Here is a 24045-nt window from a genome sequence, read left to right on the forward strand (position 1 = left end):
AATTTTTTTCCCATGGTTAGTCTCGGGTTATGGCTTCTTGGCAGGAAGAACACAGAGATAAAGTGCCATTTTCATCATATTGTATTATATATCAAGAGTGTGTACTCTTATCAGTGATGATGTTAACCTTGATCTCCTGGCTTGAGGTAGTGTATGTCAGGTTTCTCCAGAATAAAGTTACTCTTTTCTCCCTGCTTTCTATTTTGTATGCCTTGGAAGAAAGTCACTTAGTGTAGCTCATGCTTTTAAGGGTTGGGAGTAATGTTTTTCTTGAGGGTAAATTACCTACATAAATCATTTGGAATTCTCCTGAATATGTCACAGAGGTCCCTGAGACCACTCTCAGGTTTAAATGTTTATTTGTTTTTGAGAGAGAGAGAGGTTGAGAGAGAGAGAGATTGAGAGAGACAGGTGGGGAGGGGCAGAGGATCTGAAGTGGGCTCTGTGCTGACAGCAGACAGCCCAATGCAGGGCTCAAACTCACGAACCCTGAGATTACGACCTAAGCCAAAGGCGGACACCTAACTGACTAAGTCACCCAGGTGCCCCTCTCGGGTTTTATGATCTACTAGAAGGACTCGCGGACACAGCATATAGTTGTACTCACAGCTGTGATTTATTATAGCATAAGAGTAATAAGCAGAATAAGCAAGTAAAAAGGCATGTGGGGCAAAATCCAGGGGAAACCAGGTGCCAGCTTCCAGAGTTTTCCAGTAGCATTATAGGGGAAGTACGTGATTCCCCAGCAGTGAGCTATGACATTATGGGTGAAATGTTACCAATCAGAGAAACTCATTAGAGACTCAGTGCCCAGGATTTTTATTGGGGCTGGTCACATAGGTACCCTCTGCCTGACACATACCCAAGTTTTAGACTCCCTGAAGGAAAACAAATGTTTAATCTAAACTATACTGTTTGTACCGACAGTTTAGGCATAGTGAACCACTCTTTTTAGTTCCTGGAATGGTGGGGCCCTCTTAAAATTGAAATTCTCAGATGCTAGCTAAGAACCAATCTTGTAAGTAGATATTTCAAAGGGTAACAGACCTGCTAGGTTAACTGTTTTCTGTACACTGTGAGATTTGTCTCTTCTCTGTTACTTATTTGGTCATTTATTTATATCAGTATAGATTCATGGATGTTTATTTTATACTTGGGGTTATATTTCAAAACTATATTGTTTATTTTATTGTTCAGTGCGTGGGTGGCTCAGTTGGTTAAGCACCTGACGCCTGATTTCAGCTCAGGTCATGATCTCATGGTGGTTGGATAGAGCCTTATGTCCGACTCTGTGCTGGGCATGGAGCTTGCTTGAGATTCTCTTCCTCTGCGTTTCCCCCACTTACCTGCATGCATTCTCTCTCTCTCTCTCTCTCTTTCTCTCTCTCTCTCTCTCTCTCTCTCTCTCTCTTTCTGTCTCTCTCTCTCTCTCAAAAAAATTATTATTATTATTATTTGGTTGGTTGGCTTTTTTGGTTAAGTGTCCGACTTCAGCTCAGGTCAGTTCTCAAGGTTTGTGAGTTCAAGCCCTGCGTCAGGCTCTGTGATGACTGCTTGGAGCCCGGAGCCTCCTTCAGATTCTGTGTCTTCCTGTCTCTCTGTGCCTCCCCTGCTCATGTTCTGTCTGTCTCAAAAATAAGTCAAACATTTTTTTTAAAAATAAAAATTATTACAGCTTTGGCTATTGGCAGCTCTCTCAGTTGGCTCCTATATCCTTTTGATATACCCACATTGTTTTGTATTTTGAGCCCCTTTCTACTTTCTGGCTTGTAGAAAGATGCTCTAGGCTTATCACGTGTGTTTGTGCTCTAGCTCTAGAATCTGCCATTTCCCCAGGGAGTCCTGCTCCCTTTTTGTAGTGAAGTTTTAAAATGTTAAATCCACTGTAGAAAGTTTGGAATATCTATAAGAAGTAGGAAAGTAAGTGCACTAAGAAGTAAATGTTAGTTACTGATGTAATTATAGATAATTACTGTTTATCTGTTTATTTAAAATCCAGTATAGTTAACAGTGTTATATTAGTTTCACGTGTACAGTATAGTGATTCAGTAATTTCATATATCGACTGATTGCTCAACCTAAGTGCACTTTAAAAAAAATTTTTTTTTTTAATGTTTGTTTATTTTTGAGAGACATGGAGACAGAATGCGAGTGGGAAAGGGGCAGAGAGAGAGAGGGAGACACAGAAACCAAAGCAGCAAGTGTACTTCTTTTTTTTTTTTTTCATTCTTTTTTTTTTTTTTTTAACGTTTATTTAGTTTTGAGACAGAGAGAGACAGAGCATGAACAGGGGAGGGTCAGAGAGAGAGGGAGACACAGAATTGGAAACAGGCTGCAGGCTCTGAGCTGTCAGCACAGAGCCCAATGCGGGGCTCGAACTCACGGACCGGGAGATCATGACCTGAGCTGAAGTCGGACGCTTAACCGACTGAGCCACCCAGGCGCCCCACAAGTGTACTTCTTAATCCTCATTACCTATTATACCCACCCTGTACCCCGTTTTCTTCTTTGTATGTCATGTGTGGTATTAATTACCTAGTGAACCTGAGAGCATCTTTCCTTCCATACCTAAAGTCTTTCAATCTTTTTTTTAAACTCCAGAAAAGATAAGGGTTTTTTGAAGAGGCTGAAATTTGTTGGGACAATCGAAGGCTCTAGGAGTGATAGGATAGTTGACACTTTATATAGAAAAAGTTGCCAAGTTTCTGGTTTTTATCATATTGTAATTGTTTTGGATACCAGTTTAATAAGTTCTGAGATATTTATAAAACGTGTTAATATGACGGGTAATGCTTATATTTGCCCCCTTTCTAAGAATGTTAATAATTGAAGACTTTAATTTCCTTGTGGATAAATTTTAGTGAGTTGTATGATATTCTGTTAAATCCAAACTTCGTTATATATTGAGGAACATTTTGTTCAGAACGTATACCTAAATGGAATATTTTTGAAAGATATATTGAGTATTTTTCCTGGTACACATTCCTTTGGTGTGTTAGAATGTACCTCTGTCTTCCTTCTACTTAGAAATGTAAAGCAAGTAACTAATTCCGTGAATCCTTAAAGTGCCAGTGAAAAGAGTGTAGAATTAAATGGAAATTGATTAGAAGGAAGAGGGAAACTTACTTTCTAACTCCTTGAGGGCAAGAGAACTGCCTTAGCCATCTTCTGTATGCAGTGCTTTATATTATCTGCCCCACACCAAGAAGATCCCAGCAAAAGGCTGGTAATATTGAAAGTATGAAATTCTTTTTTTTTTTTTTTTCAACATTTATTTATTTTTGGGACAGAGAGAGACAGAGCATGAACGGGGGAGGGGCAGAGAGAGAGGGAGACACAGAATCGGAAACAGGCTCCAGGCTCTGAGCCATCAGCCCAGAGCCTGACGCGGGGCTCGAACTCACGGACCGTGAGATCGTGACCTGGCTGAAGTCGGATGCTTAACCGACTGCGCCACCCAGGCACCCCTGAAAGTATGAAATTCTTAAAAATATTCTAAATCTTGGGACGTCTGGGTGGCTTAGTCAGTTAAGTGTGTGACTTGTGATTTTGGCTCAGGTCATGATCTCATGATTCATGAGACTGAGCCCCATGTCCATCTCTGCTCTGGCAGCATGGAGCTTGTTTGGAATTCTCTCTCTCTCTCTCTCTCTCTCTCTCTCTCTCTCTCTCTCTGTCTCTCCCCCCCCCCCCCCCTTTCTCTGCCCATCCCCTGCTGGAGATCTCTTTCTCTCCCAAAATAAGTAAACATTAAAGGGGCACCTGGGTGGTTCAGTCAGTTAAGTGTCTGACTTTGGTTCAGGTCATGATCTCGCAGTTGTGGGTTTGAGCCCGTGTCAGACTCTGTGCTGACAGCTCAGAGCCTGGAGCCTGCTTCGGATTCTGTGTCTCCCTCACCCTCTACCCCTCCCTGCTTTCTCTCTCTCTCTCTCTCTCTCTCTCTCTCTCTCTCAAAAATAAGTAAACATTAAAGAATTATAAAAATTCTAAATCTTAGCATTTTAAAAATTAATAGATTTGTTTATATTCTCAAAACCTTACCCCCCCTTTTTTTTAAAATTTATTTATTTTTAGAGGGCATGAACACGCGAGAGGCAGAGAGAGAAAGAGAATCCCAAGCAGGCTCCAAGCTGTCAGTGTGGAGCCCAACATGGGGCTCGATCCCACAAACCATGAGATCATGACCTTAGCTGAAATCAAGAGTCTGACACTTAACCAGTGGAGCCACCCAGGCACCCCTGAGATCTTATCATTTTAAAAGCATTCTTTAATATATTATAATCTAAAAGGTGGAGAGGAGTATAGTTAAAGAAAATTATCCAGAATGGATTTTTCTATTCTGCCAAGGATATGCCCTCAAGAAATGATTTCTCTGGCTATCTTTCTATGGTGAGGATACCAAAAAATACATATGTATGATACAACCTGGAGAATTCCGAATCTATAGACAGAATAAAATAGAGGGTCGATATATATTTTTAAGATGTTTATTTATTTTGGAGAGAGGGCGCGTGCACATCAGTGGGGTAGGGGCAGAGAGAGAGGAGGACAGAGGATCTGAGGCAGGCTCTGTGCTGACAGCGGAGAGCCCGGCTCGGAGCTCAAATTCGAGAACCATGAGACTGTGACCAGAGCTGAAGTGTGACGCTTAACCAGTGGAGTCACCCAGGTGCCCCGAGGACTGGTATTTTGACCGGTCTCTGGCAAGCTCACAATAAGCTCTAGGCTACGTATGTATTTCTGTGATTCATTGATAGGTTAAAATAGAGAACTCACTTGAAGAATGATAGGAGTGCTACTTGTGTAGTGTAAAAATATGACTAGTAATTGAGAGATTGAGAAAGCGTTCAGAATACAGTAGGTCTCTGCTACCCTGGGGTCTTCCAAAAGTATTGTTGGGTACATATATCGTTACGGGTGAATATGTAGTTCTTCTGATTAATACTTGAGTGATTTGGGTGATACAAGTTTGAGAAGCATTAGAAAAGAAGTACTTATCCCATTAAACTTTGTTAAATTTATGATTACTATTTGGAGTAGTAATGCTACTTATTGTGTTATTTGCATTTCAGAATAAAGTTCAGAGCCCAGGCTTTGCCCATATAGTCAGGCCTGTTGAATTATTTCCCATATATATATAGAAAGTGCCATTTTCACTCACCCTTTGTCTCTAAGGAAATCCTGGTATAAAGCGGGACTTCCAAAATAAACCCTGAAATTAATTTTATCCATCTATGCCCCAGAGAAACTATTGACTTGCTTTGACTGTATATACAGGGTAACGGGCTGATTAGATAGATATAACAGAAACTTTAGGTTCTTCTCTATTCTTTCATTATCCGTGTAGGCAAAATTTAAGCAGAAGAAAATACATTTTTTAACATTATAAGAAAATTACCTTTTAACCTCTACCCCCACTCTCAAAAAAGTTCTCATACTCTGATGTTCTATATGACAGTTAGTTTTGCTTGTTACAGTCTTTAAAGGTTCACTAGGAATGAACCTTGACTACTTTGGTGAGACATTATGGCCAAATATTATTAAGTAGCTTTTAAGATTTGTGTGAGGCTAGTAGGCTTACCTCAACAGGGGTAGAAAAATAAGGCAGAATATCTTGGCATGTGCCTCCTGAGTTGCCTGCGTGCTGACATGGTTCAGTTCTTTCTTTCTTTTTTTTTTTTTTAAATGTTTATTTGTTTTGAGTGAGAGAGAGAGAGAGAGAGAGAGAGAGAGAGCGAGCGAGCAGGGGAGGGGCAGAGAGAGGGAGACAGAGCATTCCAAGCAGGCTCCACAGCCGTCAGCATAGAGCCTAACTCGGGGCTTGAACGCACGAAACTGTGAGATCATGACCTGATGCATAACTGACTGAGACACCCAGGCGCCTTTGACATGGTTCACTTCTGAGTCTGGGCATTGAATGGTATACTTTGCTTAGGTCTAGATCAGCTTATTCCCTCAATCTATTAACAGCTGTTTGATGACAAGAGGACTGTATTGTCAAATCACTTTGGGGACTGCTTTAATGAAAAAGAAATATCAAACTGGTCTGTGTACAACTCAGAACCTTTTGGTTGTTGATAATACATTGTTAATGTACAAGAATGGATTGTAGGAGGTAGTGTTTTTGGACCGGGGAATGCTGTTTATTCACGCAACACTGTGAGTCTTTTATATTTCATTTGACCAGGGGAAACCCTGCTCTTAACTGATCCTGAGATGTCTCTGATCAAGAAAATGTATTCAAACAATGTATTTTGGTATTGGCGAGGGGGGCGGGGGTTCTGTGTGACTAGCTTTTTTGCAGCCCTGCTTTGAATTAGGTTTGGGGCCTGTTCAGGACTAGGAGTGGCACAGACTTATTCCATGTTTCTTGAACTACTCTGAAGAAGTACAAGCTTCCAATGAAACTCCCAGCAATACTGTTACCACTGAGTATGTCTTAAAGGGTAGGATTATCTTTTTCCCTTAGGGTATGGAAGTGCCTATGTTCTTTTAGCTTTTAACACAGTGTCGAGCCATTTGGTTATGAATAAATCTATTCAGTTATGACTTTGATCACTGAATTCACTCCTTCCTTGTAGTATTTTAAAGGATGTAATAGCATAAGTGGGTCAATTCAAATGTATTGCACATATGGAAAAACACGTGTTCCATTGACCTTCAGAGTCGCAGTAAACTAATTATGAGGTCAAGACACTTCTTCTGACAGTCACATATTATTTGTTTTGATTATGAAACTTTCCTACTATTTTGAAGAGCCGTTAGGCTTGTAAGAGTGTCAGTTTCCAGTTTCAGAAGTTTCTATGAAATAAAGTTTTTAAAATGTGCATTTTATTTGACCAGAAGATTTCTCGCTGTTCATGGATATTCTGACTGTAAGATTTTCTCGGGGAATTATGTGCTACATTAAGAATAGAAGGCCCTATGTTTTGAAATAATCCCATTATTATAATAGAGTTCCCTCTTTTGACTAAGTTGCATGCCGCAGAGGAAACTTTGTCCTGAGCTGAGCAGTTTTAGAGGGCTGGTGGGGGCTCAGCCACAGTGTTCATTACATCATCTTTTCATCTCTTTAGCCAGCGTTCTCTCTGGTGGGTTAAGTGAGGCAGGGGACTCTCTCACCATAAGCATGCTGAGAAAGGCACTGCTTACTGCCTGGATGTGTAGAAGGGTGGAGAGAATTTACTACTAAAATCGCCTAGAGAAAACTGCCACTGGGATGCAATAAATACCACTGATTTTTTTTTTTTTTTTTTTGTCAGCTATTACAGGAAAAGATTTAAAGGTCTTATGCTAAACCTGAATTTATTTTTATTTCTAAGACCCTTAGTGAGAGAAGTTAGCACCCAAGGGCAGAGCTCTACCCTTGTCTGTTTACTAGCAGTGACTATACTAAAGGCGGCCAGAGACACAGCTCATCAAAACTGATAACAGGAACATAAGCAGAGAAGATAATTGTGGCCACGTGTATGCCTACCTAAGGAAAGGTGATGATGTCCTTCAGGGCACTTGTAATAAACTTATAAGCTTTTATTCAACTGGATAGTTCATCTGCATTCAGCAGCGTTTCCACTATAGTTGTGCGTCACTGCGAGACTGCATGGTAATGAAGCCAAGGCACTGTGGGCCAAAACTCGCTGCCTGCGAGAGGGGAAGGGACAGCGGCTTGGAGAGATAGATCAACAAATCCGTTGCTGCTGCTGCTGCTGCTGCTGTTGCTGCTGCTGCTGCTGCTGTTGTTGCTGCTGTTGCTGCTGCTGCTGCTGTAGCCAGTTGAGACACAATGTTGAGCCTACAGGATTCTGTGTTTTTTGAAATTAGCATAAAGTCCTTGTTAAAGTCCTGGAGCAGCAGCTGTAAGTATATACGTTCCCAAATGGGAGAAATGCTGATGTATGATCATTGCCATTCCTTGCATGCTAATTCTTTAGACCAGTCCAAATAGAAGAAAAGCTGTTGAAAATAACACGAGGAGTATTTTCTTGGATGGTAATCAGTGAGACAGATCTAGATGTGTACACACTGGGCAGTTGTTAAATAGTCGTTGACTGAAATTTACCAGCGTTGGTTTTCTTGCGAATTTGTGTCATTCTGGCAAAGTTTCTCTCAGTTGGTCAAATAAAAGGGGGAGAAATGAAAAATAGACTCTGATCTTTGCAGGGTTATCAGATACCAGTATTATTCCACAGTTCGGTTGGTACAAAATGTTTGTTTGAAGCAACATCAGCTATCTGAAGGCGTCAGACCATTTAATATAATGAGCATAACTTTCCCCTATTACTATAATTGAAGTTACAATGAGTCATTTTCTCTTATACAGTGAATTTTCTGATAAAGAACATTCAAAGTTCAGGGAGGTCAGTAAAACTAATGTCACCGAGTGACTATTTTGTCCATAACTCTCCAATCTGTGGTTTTGTCAGAAATACTGATTTTGTTCAGTATTTCCAGTGTTTTCCAGTGGTACTTTACTCTGAAGATCTGAAAGTACTTATAGAAGTGATTTATTACCATAGTCTGTTTTTTTTTTTTTGCAAAATTATCATAATAATATGATACCAGTCTAATGAATTAATCAAGCAATGATTCTGTTATAATGTCTGTTTTGCCCAAAGAAAAAAGAAATCTAGAAAAAATGTGACTTTTCCAAGGTCATACAGTGGCAAAGAACTAGAATTAGAAGCTAGTTGTTCTTACTCCCAACTGTGCTGCCAGTGCCTGAGCAAACTAATGAATAAAATATGAAAGACTAAATTTAATTTTTTCCAGTTAACTCCTTACCAAAATATTTATTTAGTGTAGTTTTATTTTGTAAGTAAATAATACAAAGGACCAAATGTTGATATAGAAGAGAGAAAACCTCTTAAGGTAAAGCCTTCTAGAATATAATTTGAGGAGATTTGTATTTGTATTGCCAAATATACTGCATTTACAATCTCCGTATTTCTTTTATTTCTGATCTGTAAGTAATTCTTCCATATGGAGATATTGTTGTGCCAGATGGCAGAAAGTTATCTTAGTTCTAGGAAAGTTTCTAAGTGAATTAAAATATTGAGAATTATAATTGAAAGATAATTGCTAATTTAAATTAAATACTTTTACTACTTGAAAGGGTAATACAGAATGCATTTTTACTAAAATAGACTATGGTTTCTATTCTTTCTTTTCCCCTCATCTCTCCTTCCCCCATCCTTGCCATGTACTTTTTAAAAATAGTGAGTTTTATAGTGAGAATGAAGCTATACGTAATAGGTTCCTCTATAGAAACAGTGCATTTAATATTACAGCAGCTTTTGTAAAAATTTAGTTTGTTTAGATACTTGTGAATTATGTGGTTATTTTGTTTTGTGGCCATTTAAACATTTCTACATGTCTTTGCCTGAACCCTGTAACCAGCCACAGCCAAATCTCATGTAATCACATTCCCTTAATCCAAAAGTGAACCAAAAACAGATGTTTGTAAAGCCTTTGCTGTTGGCCCTTTGTAATATGATGATTCAGTTTGTGGGCATCCCGTTGCCCTTGGATGTTCATGGCACATATCTCTTGGAGGTGTTTTTACAGTTGTAAAGCAATAGGTTAATATTGAGAAGACAAATCTCACTGTTCAATAAGGCCCTAACTAGGTCTGTCCTGCCCCTGGAAAGTGGTAGAATTTTTTCTTTTGCCAGTATCTGTGGATGGTTTTTTAAAATCTTCCCTTCCCCTGTTATAGTTAAAAAGGAGAGAGAGAAGATTAAAGTATTTTTAAAACCCTAGAAAAGGACGGTGGTTATCTGTTTCTTCCTAGGGTTGTTTCCATAATCCGGCTCTGGAATCAGCCAGCCTTGATGGAGCACATACTGTACTGTCACAAGTAGATGAGGTCTTTGCACATAAGGAGCTTCTAGTCAGAGAGTAAACGTGCATGTAAGGCTAACAGTAAGGAAGCTAAATGAGCACTGCTGTGTATGCATTATGACTTACCACGTGACTCTTCCATGTGAAAAGAATGGGGAGTACAGAGACCAGGGGAATCCTATTGAACCACAGGAGACACAGAGAAGATGTAGAGGGAAGGAGACTGAGTTTCGTTTTGAATGACAAGATGTTCCCTATCGTGGTAGATAGTACTGCCATCCACAGTCTCCCTGAGCCAGGAAGCAGGTGTCGGTCAACAGCCCTCTGTCACCCCTACACCACCTACTCCCCACTGATTACCAAGACGCGTCATCCTACCTTGTACAGTTTCCTTAGTCTCTCCTGCCTTCTGATGCCGTAGCCACTTAACTTAGTTCAGGCCTCTCTTCATTATCATCCGGATTATTGCCATAGCTTCCTGTTAGCCTCTTACATGTTGCTGCCAAAGGCTCCTTCTAGAAGCCCACTCTTAAAATCTCTCCCCTCCATCATAGTCTTTCTCTCCCCTATGGAATGAAACCTTTTGTCATCCAGCCCCTGCTCGTTTTGTGTCTCCTTTCTTGCTGTGCTTGCCCAGCTCCTGGAGTGTGTTGGGCGTTCGTATTTGCCGCTTCCTTTGCCTGGGATGCACATCCTCTTAGCCCCCCTCAGCCCTTATGTCTGCTTCACAACTAACTCTTCTTCACCTTGGAAGACCCATCTTTTCTTGAGTTCACCAGATACTTCATGCTTCATCTGTTCTGTTCTTCACCTTAAACATCATGGTATCGTTACATATATCACCTCCTTCGTGTCTTTCTTTTTTTACTTACAGTAAAAAAGCTTATAGTATAAGCCCCTGGAGGACATAGTTTGTTTTTTTTTGTTCTTTGCATGCTCAATACTTCTTTGTATACTTAGTGTTTAGTTAAATTCTGGTAACTGTGCAGGCAGGTAAGATAAAGCTTGGGGATGCAATCATTTTTGTTGGAATGGATTACTAATAGGAAAAAGGGTAGAAGGATAAATATATGGTCCCTCTTATACTGGTGTTCATTATTATACTAGTAATGTCTCTAAGGGGAGTAGTTCCTGAAGCAGCAATTTATAAAATGAAACCTTAGCGATTTCAAAAAATTTTAGCATTTCACTAAACTCTATTTAGTGAATTTCTCAGGAAGGACAGAAAAATCTGATTTATTAATAGCCTTTGTATATAAAAAAAAAAGGCAAATAATTTTTCCATTAAATAAATTATATATTTCACATGTTGCCCTTACTCTTCTTGAAGAAAAAAGAAAAATTAAATGTTTGTCGTTGAACATAACTTAATAGCAGTGCATGTTATAATCCTTTATCATTAAATAATAATGTTTCATGTTTATAAGATGCATTTCCCACGATTCCTATTATTGTTCAATGCTACGTTTTATATTAATCGCCAGAGGCCCTCTGTTTTCAAGGCCTGCTTAGCTGGCAGAATGTTGATGCAGTGCTGCTGAAGTTTGATTATAGTTGAGCTTATTTCTTTCAGTAACAACAATGAAGTGACATTCATATGGCCTAAATTCAGGGTTTTGTCTTTGTGCCAACAGTTTTAGGCCTTACTTCTTTTAAAAACTGAATCAGGAACATTCTGTTAAACCAGCTGTGTGGTGAGGATGTTATCATTAAAAGATTGGCTTAGTTCCCTAAAATTGGTAAGACAATGCAGGATTCAGTACTAAGATGTATCCAGTTATGTATTGGCATTGTTAAGGGCACAGATGCATTTATTATCAATAGAATACCTCTTGTAAACATATTTATAGAATTTATTTTGCATACATAATTTTAAGACAGCTAGTGTTTCAAAAAAGTCATTTGTCATCCCAGGCATAGAAGAGATAAATTGACTTATTTTAACCATGGTTTTTGTTAATTAAAATATGAGTAAGATATGGAATGTTAAGAAACGAAATTTGCATAAATTACTTGAGTTTTTGCACAATGAGCAAAGTTCGTAGAGTTTTTAATGCTCAATGATGTTTTTCCTGGATTGCAAAAATAGTAAATGTCAACCCCAAAAGGCTAATTATGCATTTGTCTAAATTTCAGTTAAAATTTGCATGTCACTTGATTAAAATAATTCTACTTACCATGCATTGAGGTAATTATAGTCCTGTTATTTTGGTAAGTACATATTTGTGTGTGTGTGTGTGTGTGTACAGTCCAAATTATGTGGACATATGTTTGTTAAATCTCACGTAAGCATCTTAAAAATTTGGGGCAAACTATCGTTGTTTTAAAAATAATAGGTTTATGATACAATGTAACGTATATACAATTCACATACCATACAGTCATCCTTTTAAAAATGTGTATAGCTTACACATTATATAGTTTTTTATTCACCAAGCTGTACAATGATCACCACTCTCTAATTGTAGAACATTTTCATTACCCCAAAAAGGAACCTCGTACTCACTAATTTACTGTCTGTCTCTAGGGATTTGCCTATTCCGGGACACATCATGTAACTGGAATCCTAATAGGGTTCTTTTGTGACTATCTTCTTTCACTTAGCATATTTCGAAGATTCATCTATTTATCTATCGGTATTTCATTACTTTTTATGACTGAATATTCTGTTGTATGGATATACCACATTTTGTTTATCTACTCATCTGTCGATAAGTTGCTGTTTTTTTATTAGATGAGTAAATTGGGGTTCAGATAAGTTAAAGAGCAGTAAGAACCCACCCCCAATATACACTCAAACTCCCCCCACCCCAGTTTTATTGAGATATAATTGATGTATCACATTGTATAAGTTTAAGGTATACAACATAATGATTCTGTGTGTGTGTGTGTGTGTGTGTGTGTGTGTGTGTGTGTGTATAGCAAAACAATTACCATAATAAGATTAATTAACATCCATCACCTCACATAGAATTTTTTCCCTTGCAATGAAGACTTTGAAGACTTACTCTCTTAGTGACTTTCAGAAATAGAGCACAATGGGGTGCCTGGGTGGCTCAGTTGGTTGTGTCCAACTCGAGATTTCAGCGTAGGTCATGATCTCATAGTTCATGAGTTTGAGCCCTGCATCAGGCTCTGCACTGGCAATGTGGAGCCTGTTTGGGATTCTCCCTCTCCCTCTCTCCCTCTCTCCCTCTCTCTTCCCCTCTCGAGCACTCATTCTCTCTCTGTCTCTCAAAGTAAATTTAACTTAAAAACATACAACAAAATATTGTTAATCCAGTATTTCCAACAGAGTATAGTTATTGTTGTACATTACACACCAAATTCTTTAACATCCTTTAATCCTTCATATATCAATTTAAAGTCTTCCCTGATCTCTAGTGATACTTCAGCAAAATCTGAAGGAAGACAGGATTAACAGTTTGGAGGAAGGGTAGGTGGACAGAAGGGATATCCCGTGCTGGGCAGTGGAGGAAATATGGCCAATTTGGCTGGAGCAGAGAAGCATGGGAATGAGTTGGAAAGGTAGGGGTCAGAGCTCATGTAATTGTGAAGACTTTGTTATGAATTTTGGTCTTAACCCTAAAACAAATGGAGAACCATTGATGGGTTTTGTGACCTTAGTTAGGGTGATTTTTATCAGACTTATGTTTTTCGTGGAATAGGGGTGGTGGGGGTGAGAGAGGGAGGGACCATATATGTAGGTGGATGGCTACTGCAGTAGACCAGACGTGAGATGAAGGTTGAACAAATGAAGAAAACTCATTTTTTTTTTCTTTTTTTTTTCTTTCTTTTAGCAAACATACCTATAATGTCTACCATATTAGGTACTCTTCTGAGTGTTTCACAAAATCTTTCTCATTGAATCATGGATATGAGAAATATTTAAGAGGTGGGAACAATAGATATGGGAGGTGAAGGAGATTTTTAACTTGGATTCTATAAATGAATATGGCAAGGTAATTAATGTTCTCAATTGACATTAATTTCAGAGACGTATCCATCGAGAATTCATATTGATCACAGTAGAAAAGAATCACCTATTGCTTATTGCCAAAATATTCTCTCATCCCTCAGAGAAATCTGTCTACTTTAGGAAATGAAGCCTAGACAAGGAGGCCAACTCATTGTGCTAAATGAACAGTGTGAACTCTGTGATGGTCCCTGAATTTAGAGTTCCTAGCTGTAGGCATCTTTGAATTTAGGAATCATGGGCCTGCTTTATCCATTAAAAAAGATATATATATATTCTAACTCCTTAAGCCAGGTCTACCTCATTTGACAGAGAAACTTTATTTTCAAGACTGAACATTTTGTTTTGTGAGAAGTACAGCTGATTCTCCAACTCATTAAGTATTTGGTTTCACGGTTTGTTTGGAAGTTTTATGTTGGTAAGTGTTAGAATGAAGACACATAGTTTAATAATGAGATAGAAATTTCCAAATTGGGAAAATCTAAACAGATGGTCCTAGTATTCATAGGCATCTAAGATTATTCAAAAGGACAGTGTGAATATCTGTGGTAAGTTTCAGACCTGCTGTTTCATAAACCTGGATGTCATAACCTTCCCCTGTGCGTACCTTCTGTTCTAGTTGTGTCTAAACTCCCATCTTGTTATCAGGCCCTGGTTCCTATCCTGTGCTAAGATGGTGAGTTTTGGAGAGCCTGTGCTCACTAGTCCACCCAACTCGCATCAGCCCCCCTCAGTATGAGCTTTGGCCTGACTCTACTCTTCGGTTCTAGTGTCCAGGCTGCGGTTCCTTCTTGTGCAAAGAATGGAAGTCAAAGCTCCACCTCTACTAATGGGTGTTTCTTCCTTCCTGAGCCTTGCTTTGTCAAACTCTCTGGCAACTCTATTTCTTTCAAATACAGGACTCTGCTTTTGCTCCTCAAGGGAATGAAGTTTTCATACAAAAACAAAAAATAAGGACTCGAAGAGAATCAATTGCTGCTGATGTACCTTTTTAATGATGAGATCTACCTCCCTTAGTGCATGTCCTTGTATTTCCTGTTCTTAGACTATGCATAATATGTTTGCTAACATAACACCTGTTGTTCTTCCATTGTTTTTGTTGATGTTGTTTTTCCATTGATCTCTGTGGTGCTTTTTACCTGTTATCATACTCTGCCTCCATTCCTAGATTTCTTATTACCTCCAACATTGTTGATATTCAGCCATTATACATCCTTATGGCTGTAGTGGTATTTATAGCCAGAGTCCGTTCTAATTGCCCCTCTGTACTAATTGCTAAATATTTTAAATATGACACCTGATAGGTATCTGGCCTACTGTCATGGCTAAGCCCCAAATCATTGGATTCTGGCTTGTTGCAATACTGTCCATATTTTAGACTTTTAGACTTCATTTCTGGAAGTAACCATGTGTACGATCTCATTATCACATTGATAAGACACAGTTTGCTAGCCTTTTGCAGGATGGACTGGGTTATGTTCTCTTTCAAAAAAAATTTTTTTTAATGTTTATTTTTTATTTTTTTTTTAATTTTTTTTTTCAACGTTTATTTATTTTTGGGACAGAGAGAGACAGAGCATGAACGGGGGAGGGGCAGAGAGAGAGGGAGACACAGAATCGGAAACAGGCTCCAGGCTCCGAGCCATCAGCCCAGAGCCTGACGCGGGGCTCGAACTCACGGACTGCGAGATCGTGACCTGGCTGAAGTCGGACGCTTAACCGACTGTGCCACCCAGGCGCCCCTTTCTTTTTTTTTTTTTTTTTTTTTTAATTTTTTTTTCAACGTTTATTTATTTTTGGGACAGAGAGTTTAATGTTTATTTTTGAGAGGGAGGGACAGAGTATGAATGGGGGGAGAGGCAGAGAGGACACAGAATCCAAAGCAAGCTCTAGGCTCTGAGCTGTCAGCACAGAGCCCGAGGCAGGGCTTGAACTCACAAACTGCAAGATCATGACCTGAGCCGAAGTTGTATTCTTAACTGACTGAGATACTCAGGCGCCCTGAATATGTTCTCTTGATTATTCCTCCTCCTAATCTGTTAATGCATGATGTCACAGGACATTGCCTAAGAGGAATTTATTCCAATTTTATTTTGAGTCTACTAGTTGGTTTAAGCATGCTGTTTCCCAATTTAAGACATTTGCTAAAATGAGTAAAGTTTTAAGGGTTTTTAGAACAAGAAAATTAAGAAGTCTGTTTGGGGAAGACTATAGAAGTCAAATTCCTAACCATCAGACCTATTTCTACTAGAAGATAATGAATTGGAAATGTGATGGTGGTTCATAGTAGAAAATCATATGAATGGTTTTAGAAACAATACATATATTTATTGGCACGTGATACAGAAAGTAGTGAAAGTATAAAAATGAAGGATGAACTAATATCCATTAACATAACACTATAAATAATAGCAAATGCAAATATACATTAGATGCATTAAACGGATATTTGTTTTGTTTAAAATAATCTTCACTGATGTTTAGAGCAGTTTTATTCATACTTGCCAAAACTTGGAAGCAACAGAGATGTCCTTCAATAGGGAAGTGGATAAACTGTGGTGCATCCAGACAATGGAATAGTATTAAGTGCTAAAATGAAACAAGCTTTCAAGACATGAAGAGATTTGTAGGAAACTTCAATGTATTATTACTAAATGAAAGAAGCCAGTCTGAAAAGGCTACATACAGTAGGATTCCAACTATAGGACATTCTGGAAAAGGTAAAACTATGGACACAATAAGAAAAGTGGTAGCCAGGGGTTGGGAGGAGGGACAGATGAATGGGTAGGGCTCAGAGGATTTTGGGCGGGGGGGCAGTGAAGCTACTCTCAGTGTTCTTTGTTGATGGATGCATTTGTTCAAACCCATAGAGTATAAAACACCAAGAATGGATTATAAGGTAAATGATGGACTTTGGATGATAATAACGTGTCAGGATAGGTTCGTCAACTGTAACAAATATACCGTGCCGGTAGGGGCTGTTGATCATGGGAGAGGCTGTGCATGCGGGGAGCAGAAGGTACATGGGAAATCTCCGTTCCTTCTCTCAGTTTTGCTGTGAACCTAAAACTGCTCTTAAAAAAAAAAAAATCTGAAAAAAATGGAAAAACTTAAAAGCTTCACATAAAATTTTGTAGCAATATGTGAATGAGTCATTCTTATTGTAGGGACACTGTGGAAGAAAAGAAAATGATGATTCCAATAAAGTGGCCTTAGTGACATTCTTGAAGGTAAGGTTAGTGGTGCATTTTTATGCAGAGTACAGAGGCACGCATTTCTACAGTCTACATAGGGTATCATAGAGATGAAGCTTAATCATGCAGGAAAAAGACGGCGGGGGAGATTCCCTTCACTAAGATGGGGTTTGGTGACCAGATACAGGATATAAGGCACGGGGAGGAATTGATGGTTCTTAAGTTCTCATCAATGAAGCCTCACCCTTCGAAATCACAGATAACGAAAGGCAGAGGATTGATGGGGCTCCAGGATATGTGGTGTGGGGCACGAGTCAGTGAGTAAAGTGGCTGAAAGCACAAGAGAAAAATCAGTTCAAGAGTTCTAGTATGAACGGGGAGAACCACATATGACTTTTTAAGATTAGGTTTTGGGGGCGCCTGGGTGGCGCAGTCGGTGAAGCGTCCAACTTCAGCCAGGTCACGATCTCGCGGTCCAGGAGTTCGAGCCCCGCGTCAGGCTCTGGGCTGATGGCTCAGAGCCTGGAGCCTGTTTCTGATTCTGTGTCTCCCTCTCTCTCTGCCCCTCCCCCGTTCATGCTCTGTCTCTCTCTGTCCCAAAAATAAATAAACGTTGAAAAAAAAAATTAAAAAAAAAAAAAAAAAAAGATTAGGTTTTGGAATTGTTTTATTGATCCTCTGCTTTGCTTCCTAGAGCTTTGCCCCTGACGTGCATTTATTTAACAAGCTCCAAATTGCTTGATGGATGTTATTTGTGGTTATTATATAAACAGGTTTCCTTATTTATGGTACTTTTGAAACTTTTTATTGATCAAAATTAGTTTTAAGTAAAATTATTGTACAGAACCAACTGTTCCACTCTAAAAGAATAGTTTAAGGTAATGATTCTCAACCTTGGCGGCACATGAGAGTCATGTTGGGGAGTCTTCAAAAACATACAGATGCCTGGGCCTCACTCCAAAGATTTTGATTGTGATTTAAGGAATTGCCAGAGAAGGCCAGCAAAGACCGGGATCAGGTCACAAAACTTGACTTTGCCTTAATGCTGAGAGTGGATATGAAATCTTTTTCAGGAGGTGGAATTGTAATAAACAGTCTGACAGAGACAAGTTTTTATGTTTGCCAATCTACTAATTTACAATGAGAAATGTGCCAAGTGGGTGTTAATGCTTGAGCTGGCGGGCCATTCTTTCCTCTCCTTGTGGGGTAGGTCATACAGAACTAAATTCTAATCAGAGAGTTGCATGGAAAGCTTGTAGATCAAAGAAATTAATATCTGTAGTGCTGTGCTATAGGAGCCAGAATACTCGTCTTTTTGTTCAGCATTCCAGACTGTACTTAGGTGGATGTTACATTTCCATCAGCAGTGGGTTAAGTGGTCAGTTTCCCTATATCTTTCCAACGATAGATTACTTGTTCTAATATTTGCCAGTCTGGTGTGTGTACAATGAAAGCTTATTGCTACTTTAATTTGCATTTTATGGATACTACAAAGTTTGAATGTTTTTTCATATGTTGTCTTCTTAGATTTATTCTTACATGAATTGACTAATTATATATAGTTTTGCCAATTTTTCTCTATTGTGTTGTCTTTTTCTTGTTAATTGCTAAGTGCCCTTTTGAATACTTTATGTTAGCTGTCACCTGCATTATATATTTTTCCGACTTGGTCCTGTCTTGTTTACGGTATTGTTTGCCTAATAAATATCAAAAATGTTTACTTGGTTCAATGTATTCATCCTTTTAGAATAATTTTAGGTTTTCTATCTTAGCCAACAGTCTCCTCTGCCCTGGATTCTGTATGTGGACTCCTATGAATTTTTTTCTTAAAATTTTTTTTAAAAACTTAAAATTCATTTTCAACATCCTGTTCATCTGGTTTTTGAGTATAGTGTATTTGTTTTTTTTTTCAGTTGAATGGTCAGGTGATATTCAAACATTATTACTAAATAAATCATCCCCTTTCTTCTGTTTTTGCCCATGTTGAATGCTTATACTGGGATTTTGGGGAGGCTGTCTAATCTTTTACGTTAATCCAATTTATTTTTACTTATGTTTACTGACTATTTTATATTATGGTCTAATATAGTCATTTTATATTTCGATGTAATGTTTCAGATATAGTTATAATGTGTTCTAATTATAGTTATGTTGTCTTCTGATTTAGAAAATATTCTTTGTATTTTTTAAAAATGATTTTTTTTTTAACTTTTGGGAGCTATTTATTCTTCCTTATGTATACTTGAAGATGGCTTTATCCAGTAAAACTTTTAAAAAAATTGTATTGAAATCTTAATTGGAATTGTCATAATTAATAATTTTGTGAGAATTAACCCTTATAATAACAAGTGCTCTTACCCACAAATATGTCTTTCCATTTGCTCAGATCTTTGATTTTCTTTATGAGATTCTCGTAGAGGTAACTGGCTGGCTCAGTCAGTAGAGCATGAGCCTCTTGATCTCAAGGTTGTGAGTTCAAGCCCCACGTTGGGTGTAGAGATTGCTTAAAAAAGAGAGAGAGAGAGAGAGAGAGAGAGAGAGAGAGAGAGAGAGAGTCAGTTTTGGTAGTTTCTGCTATGTAAATCCTATGTTTTCCTTATTAAATTTATCACAACTTATTTTATACTTGTGACTAGAAGATTTTTTATCCATTTTCCTTTCTAGGTGATTATTGCTTTAATATAGAAAGCTGTGTTTCTTTCTCAGTATTTATAACAATTATAATTTTTTTGTATCTTATATTTTTCCTTAACCACCTAGTGTTGAATAATAAGGCAAGAGGTTGCATCTTTGTTTAGTTTCTGTTTTTAATTGAAATAGATTGGGTGTGCTGAAACCTATAATGATGTTTACTGCTCATGTTTGGTAAATATTTTTATTTGCTTTTTTTATCTCTGGCTGCTGGGTATCTGTAGTGTGCAGTTAGATCTCTTTGTCTGCTAATTAAGGGTGGGCCATACAGCTATGGTGTTTTAAAGAGTTATCTCAAGGAAGGGAAAGCATTCTCAGCGTCTCTGAGCCTCTGTTAGCTCCAGTTAAAATATTAGGAGGAAGTCTCTTTGGTCCTTGTCTTCCCCCACCACATCAGCTTCAAGGGTATGGAGGGTTCGGCCCACGTATTAGATTCTGCTCAGCTTCTTAGAAGGCAAAGAAGATGGTTATGCATCAATATGCTGCTGTTTACCTCCCATAGGCCCTAAATCTACATGTGTGTGCCAGATGAGGTCCTGCAGGATTCTGGCCTTCCGGTTTTCACCTCAGGGCTCTCCGATTCTGATCCCCAGATTCATGTCTGTCCAGGGGAGAAAAGGCTGTCATGATAGCTTTTTCCCTGGCAGTGAGTATTTTTACGGGAGGAGAAGAGGAGAACAAAAATGAAAACAACTTTCTTGTTGCTTCTGATACATACCCATGGTTGAGATTTAATTCAGCCTTTTCTTTTCTAGAGGGAAGGCAAAAGCTTGGAAAGGTTAAATAATATGACCAAGATTATAATGATACTAAGTAGCCAAGTCAAGTCTGGGGCCCTGGTCTTCTGACTCCTGGGTTCATGCACATTTTAAAAATACCACATAATTTCTAGATTTTTGGAATAGTTTCTGAGCTGAGTTTCTGAAGGTTCAAAGAGTACAAGAAAATAATAACCTCAGGGAGATTCTAGCTGAGTGAATAATGGATTATTTAGAGATAGGTCATTTTTCTTAAGCTTTATAATAAGCGATATTTCTGTAGTAGACTTCAAGTAAAAAGCATTGGATATGTGCCAAGGATGTCATAGGACTTCTATGTTTAGAAACTGTTTTCAATAGGAATAGTTTAGACTAGGATAAATAAACATTTTAGGAACAGATGTCCAAAGAACAAGTAAAAGTCTTAATTTTTCTATCCATTGAAATTCTACCAGAAGCAGAAATGTGGGGCTGAATATTAAGAAAAATGATTGCATTCACACAGAACAGAAACTTAAAGTATTTACGAATAGAATTAGTAAGAATCACATACTATGATTTTAAAAATTAGCAACTTAAAGAGTGAATAAAAATTCAAATCTAAAAAAAAGAAAAAAAGAATCATATAGATCTCATTTCTCTTTGGACACACAAAAGAAGATAAATTAATGAGGGTATGCCCAGGTTCTACACAAGAAGTCTTAATTAAGATGCCAATTTTTTCCCATTAATTTATGAAGATACATACAAGTCTGGAAGTGTAAGTGAAAAACAATAGCTGAGAAATTACTGAGGGTGATGAGTAAACAGGAGTATTTGTGCCAACAGATAATAAAACTTATTATAAAGCTACAGTAATTAAAAGGAGACACTGATACAAAAACAGATTTTTTATGTGAGTATGCTTATGTCCATGATCTTTCTTATGAGACTGTAGTTTCACTGTATCATTAATTTGTTAAATTTGTTATCAAGAAAGGGATAGCAGTATATCACTCCTCAAAAAGACAGGTACCCAGGCTACAAGGTTTAAATGAATAGTCCAATAGAAATAGGCCTAGGAGGTTTTTTCAGCCTATGTTCCAGGCCTAATCCACCTCCATTCCTTTTCCTTTTTAAAAGAATTTCTTCTCTCAGCTTCCCTTCTGAATATTCTTTTCTTTTTTTCTCTCCAAAACCAGATTCTTTTTTTTTTTTATTTTTTTATTTTTATTTTTTAAAAAAAAATTTTTTTTTTCAATGTTTATTTATTTTTGGGACAGAGAGAGACAGAGCATGAACGGGGGAGGGGCAGAGAGAGAGGGAGACACAGAATCGGAAACAGGCTCCAGGCTCCGAGCCATCAGCCCAGAGCCCGACACGGGGCTCGAACTCACGGACCGCGAGATCGTGACCTGGCTGAAGTCGGTCGCTTAACCAACTGCGCCACCCAGGCGCCCCTCCAAAACCAGATTCTTAATGAGCAGGATACAAAGCACAATTTGAGTTTGGATGTAGTTTATAAACTACAATGAATAAAATCAGTGAATAAGATCAGTGATTGACTTTCAGTAAAGGAACCTGAAAGAATTGATGAAATATTGGAGAAAAGTCTTTATTGAATATCACTCCAAATAAACTCCAGTTGGACGATAGATTTATTTCTCAAATGCTTATTTATTTGACAGAGAGAGGGAGAGCGAGAATGAGCACAGGAGGGGCAGAGAGAGGGGGAGGGAGAGAATCCCAAGTAAGCTTCATGCTATCAGCACAGAGTCTGTTGCAAGGCTCCATCTCACAAACTGTGAGATCATGACCTGAGCCGAAATCAAGAGCTGGACGTGCAACTGAGCCACCCAGGTGCCCCAAGATGACAGATTTTAACGTAAAAAATAAAACTAAGTAAAAAAGGAGTTAAAATATAGGTGAGAACTACCCTATAAGCCAGCAATTGCACTATTAGGTATTTAACCAAAGGACTAAAAGTACAGATTCGAAGGGGTACATATGCCCCAATGTTTATAGCAGCACCATCATCAATAACCAAACTATGGAGAGAGCCCAAATGTCCATCGACTGATGAATGGATAAAGAACATTGTGGATATACACATACATACACACAATGGGGTATTACTCAGCCATCAAAAAGAATGAAATCTGGCCATTTGCAATAATGTGGATGGAGCTAGAATGTATTATGCTAAGTGAAATAAGTCAACCAGAGAAAGACAAGTGCCATATGATTTCACTCATATATGGAATTTAAGAAACAAAACAGAGGAGCACATGGGAAGTGAGGAGAAAAAAAAACAGAGGGAAACAAACCACAAGAGACTCTTAACAGTAGAGAACAAACTGAGGGTTGATGGGGGGAGGTGGGTGGGAGATGGGCTAGATGGGCCATAGGTATTGAAAAGGGCACTTGTTGTGATGAGCACTGGGTGTCGTACGTTAAGTGATGAATCACTGAATTCTACTCCTGAAACCAATATTGCACTGTATGTTAACTACCTAAAATTAAAAACAAAAGCTTCAATAAAAAAGAAAATATAGGTAAATATATCTCTAATCAAAGTGGAAAAGCTGCTTCTTTTTAGTTCATTTTATGTAAAGGAATTTGAAGATCCAACCAAAATATTTGATTTGGGAAATAGTTATTCTAAGCCAATAGTATGTAATCTAAATCCTTAAAAGAGAAAAAAAAGGGATGTATGAAAATCTGGTGATTCTGGAGAAAATAAAGCCACTGATCTGAAAGTTGTTAGAAACTCAGGACCTGAATTCATATTTCACTCCCAAGTGACAAATGACTTTAATTAGGAGTCAATTTCCTCCTCACAAATTGAGTATAACTTATAGTATATTCTGGATCTAGTTACTGCCAGGAATTTTAACTAGTTGGTTGTTAAACTGTTGGTGGCTTGAAATCAATCACGATGACGGTATTTACACAATGGAAATTGGCAAATGCTATCAATCAGAAGACTTTCTTTCTTTCTTTCTTTTTTTTAAAGAGGCATTTACCAGCATATCACTTGAAATAAGACTAGGTTTGTTAGAACTGTAGAGAACAAAACTGGTACTTACCAGAGGGGAGCTGGGGGCAGGGGGTGAAAGAGGTGAAGGGGATTAAAAGTACTCTTAACCATGATGAGCACTGAGTAATGGATAGAATTCCATTAAATCAATATATTGTACACCTAAACTAACACTGTATGTTAACTATACTGGGATTAAAATTTAAAAAATTAATAAAATAAAAGGAACAAATATGAAAAATACCTTAATAAAGTATTAAATACTGTTTCATTTCCATCAGAAATAAACAGTGTCTGGTATGAGTGTCCTTCATTTATGAAGAAATTTTGAGGTCATCTCACCTTGATAACAAACTGTGTGTGTTCACTGAAGTCATCAAATGATGTCTTCATGTTGTACCTTTCAGTACTCACAGCATACATATCATTTGTATTTCCTTATTTCCTTTTCAGATACAGTTGCTTCCAAATGTGCAGTTTTTCGCTGGATAGTTTGTTGAGAGGTTATACCAACCTGACTGGCCTCACCAAAAGTTGAAATTTGCTATTATTCCCTAATATTGATTT

At 38.1% G+C, this 24045-nt stretch overlaps 1 protein-coding gene across 7 annotated transcripts in view; it reads left to right on the forward strand.

The window, feature by feature from the left end:
- Positions 1 to 24045, forward strand: part of FRYL (FRY like transcription coactivator) — a 307431-nt gene that overhangs the window by 125432 nt on the left and 157954 nt on the right. Inside the window, exon 1 of one of the 7 annotated variants that reach the window (XM_047856239.1) lies at positions 16983 to 17046. The exons of the other annotated variants lie outside the window; for them this stretch is intronic. The gene's annotated coding sequence lies outside the window, so the exon portion shown is untranslated. Of the gene's footprint in view, positions 1 to 16982; positions 17047 to 24045 lie in introns of those variants that run through there. 7 annotated transcript variants of the gene reach the window in all.

This window comes from Prionailurus viverrinus, chromosome B1 (genome assembly GCF_022837055.1).
Source record: "Prionailurus viverrinus isolate Anna chromosome B1, UM_Priviv_1.0, whole genome shotgun sequence".
Lineage (NCBI taxonomy): Eukaryota > Metazoa > Chordata > Mammalia > Carnivora > Felidae > Prionailurus > Prionailurus viverrinus.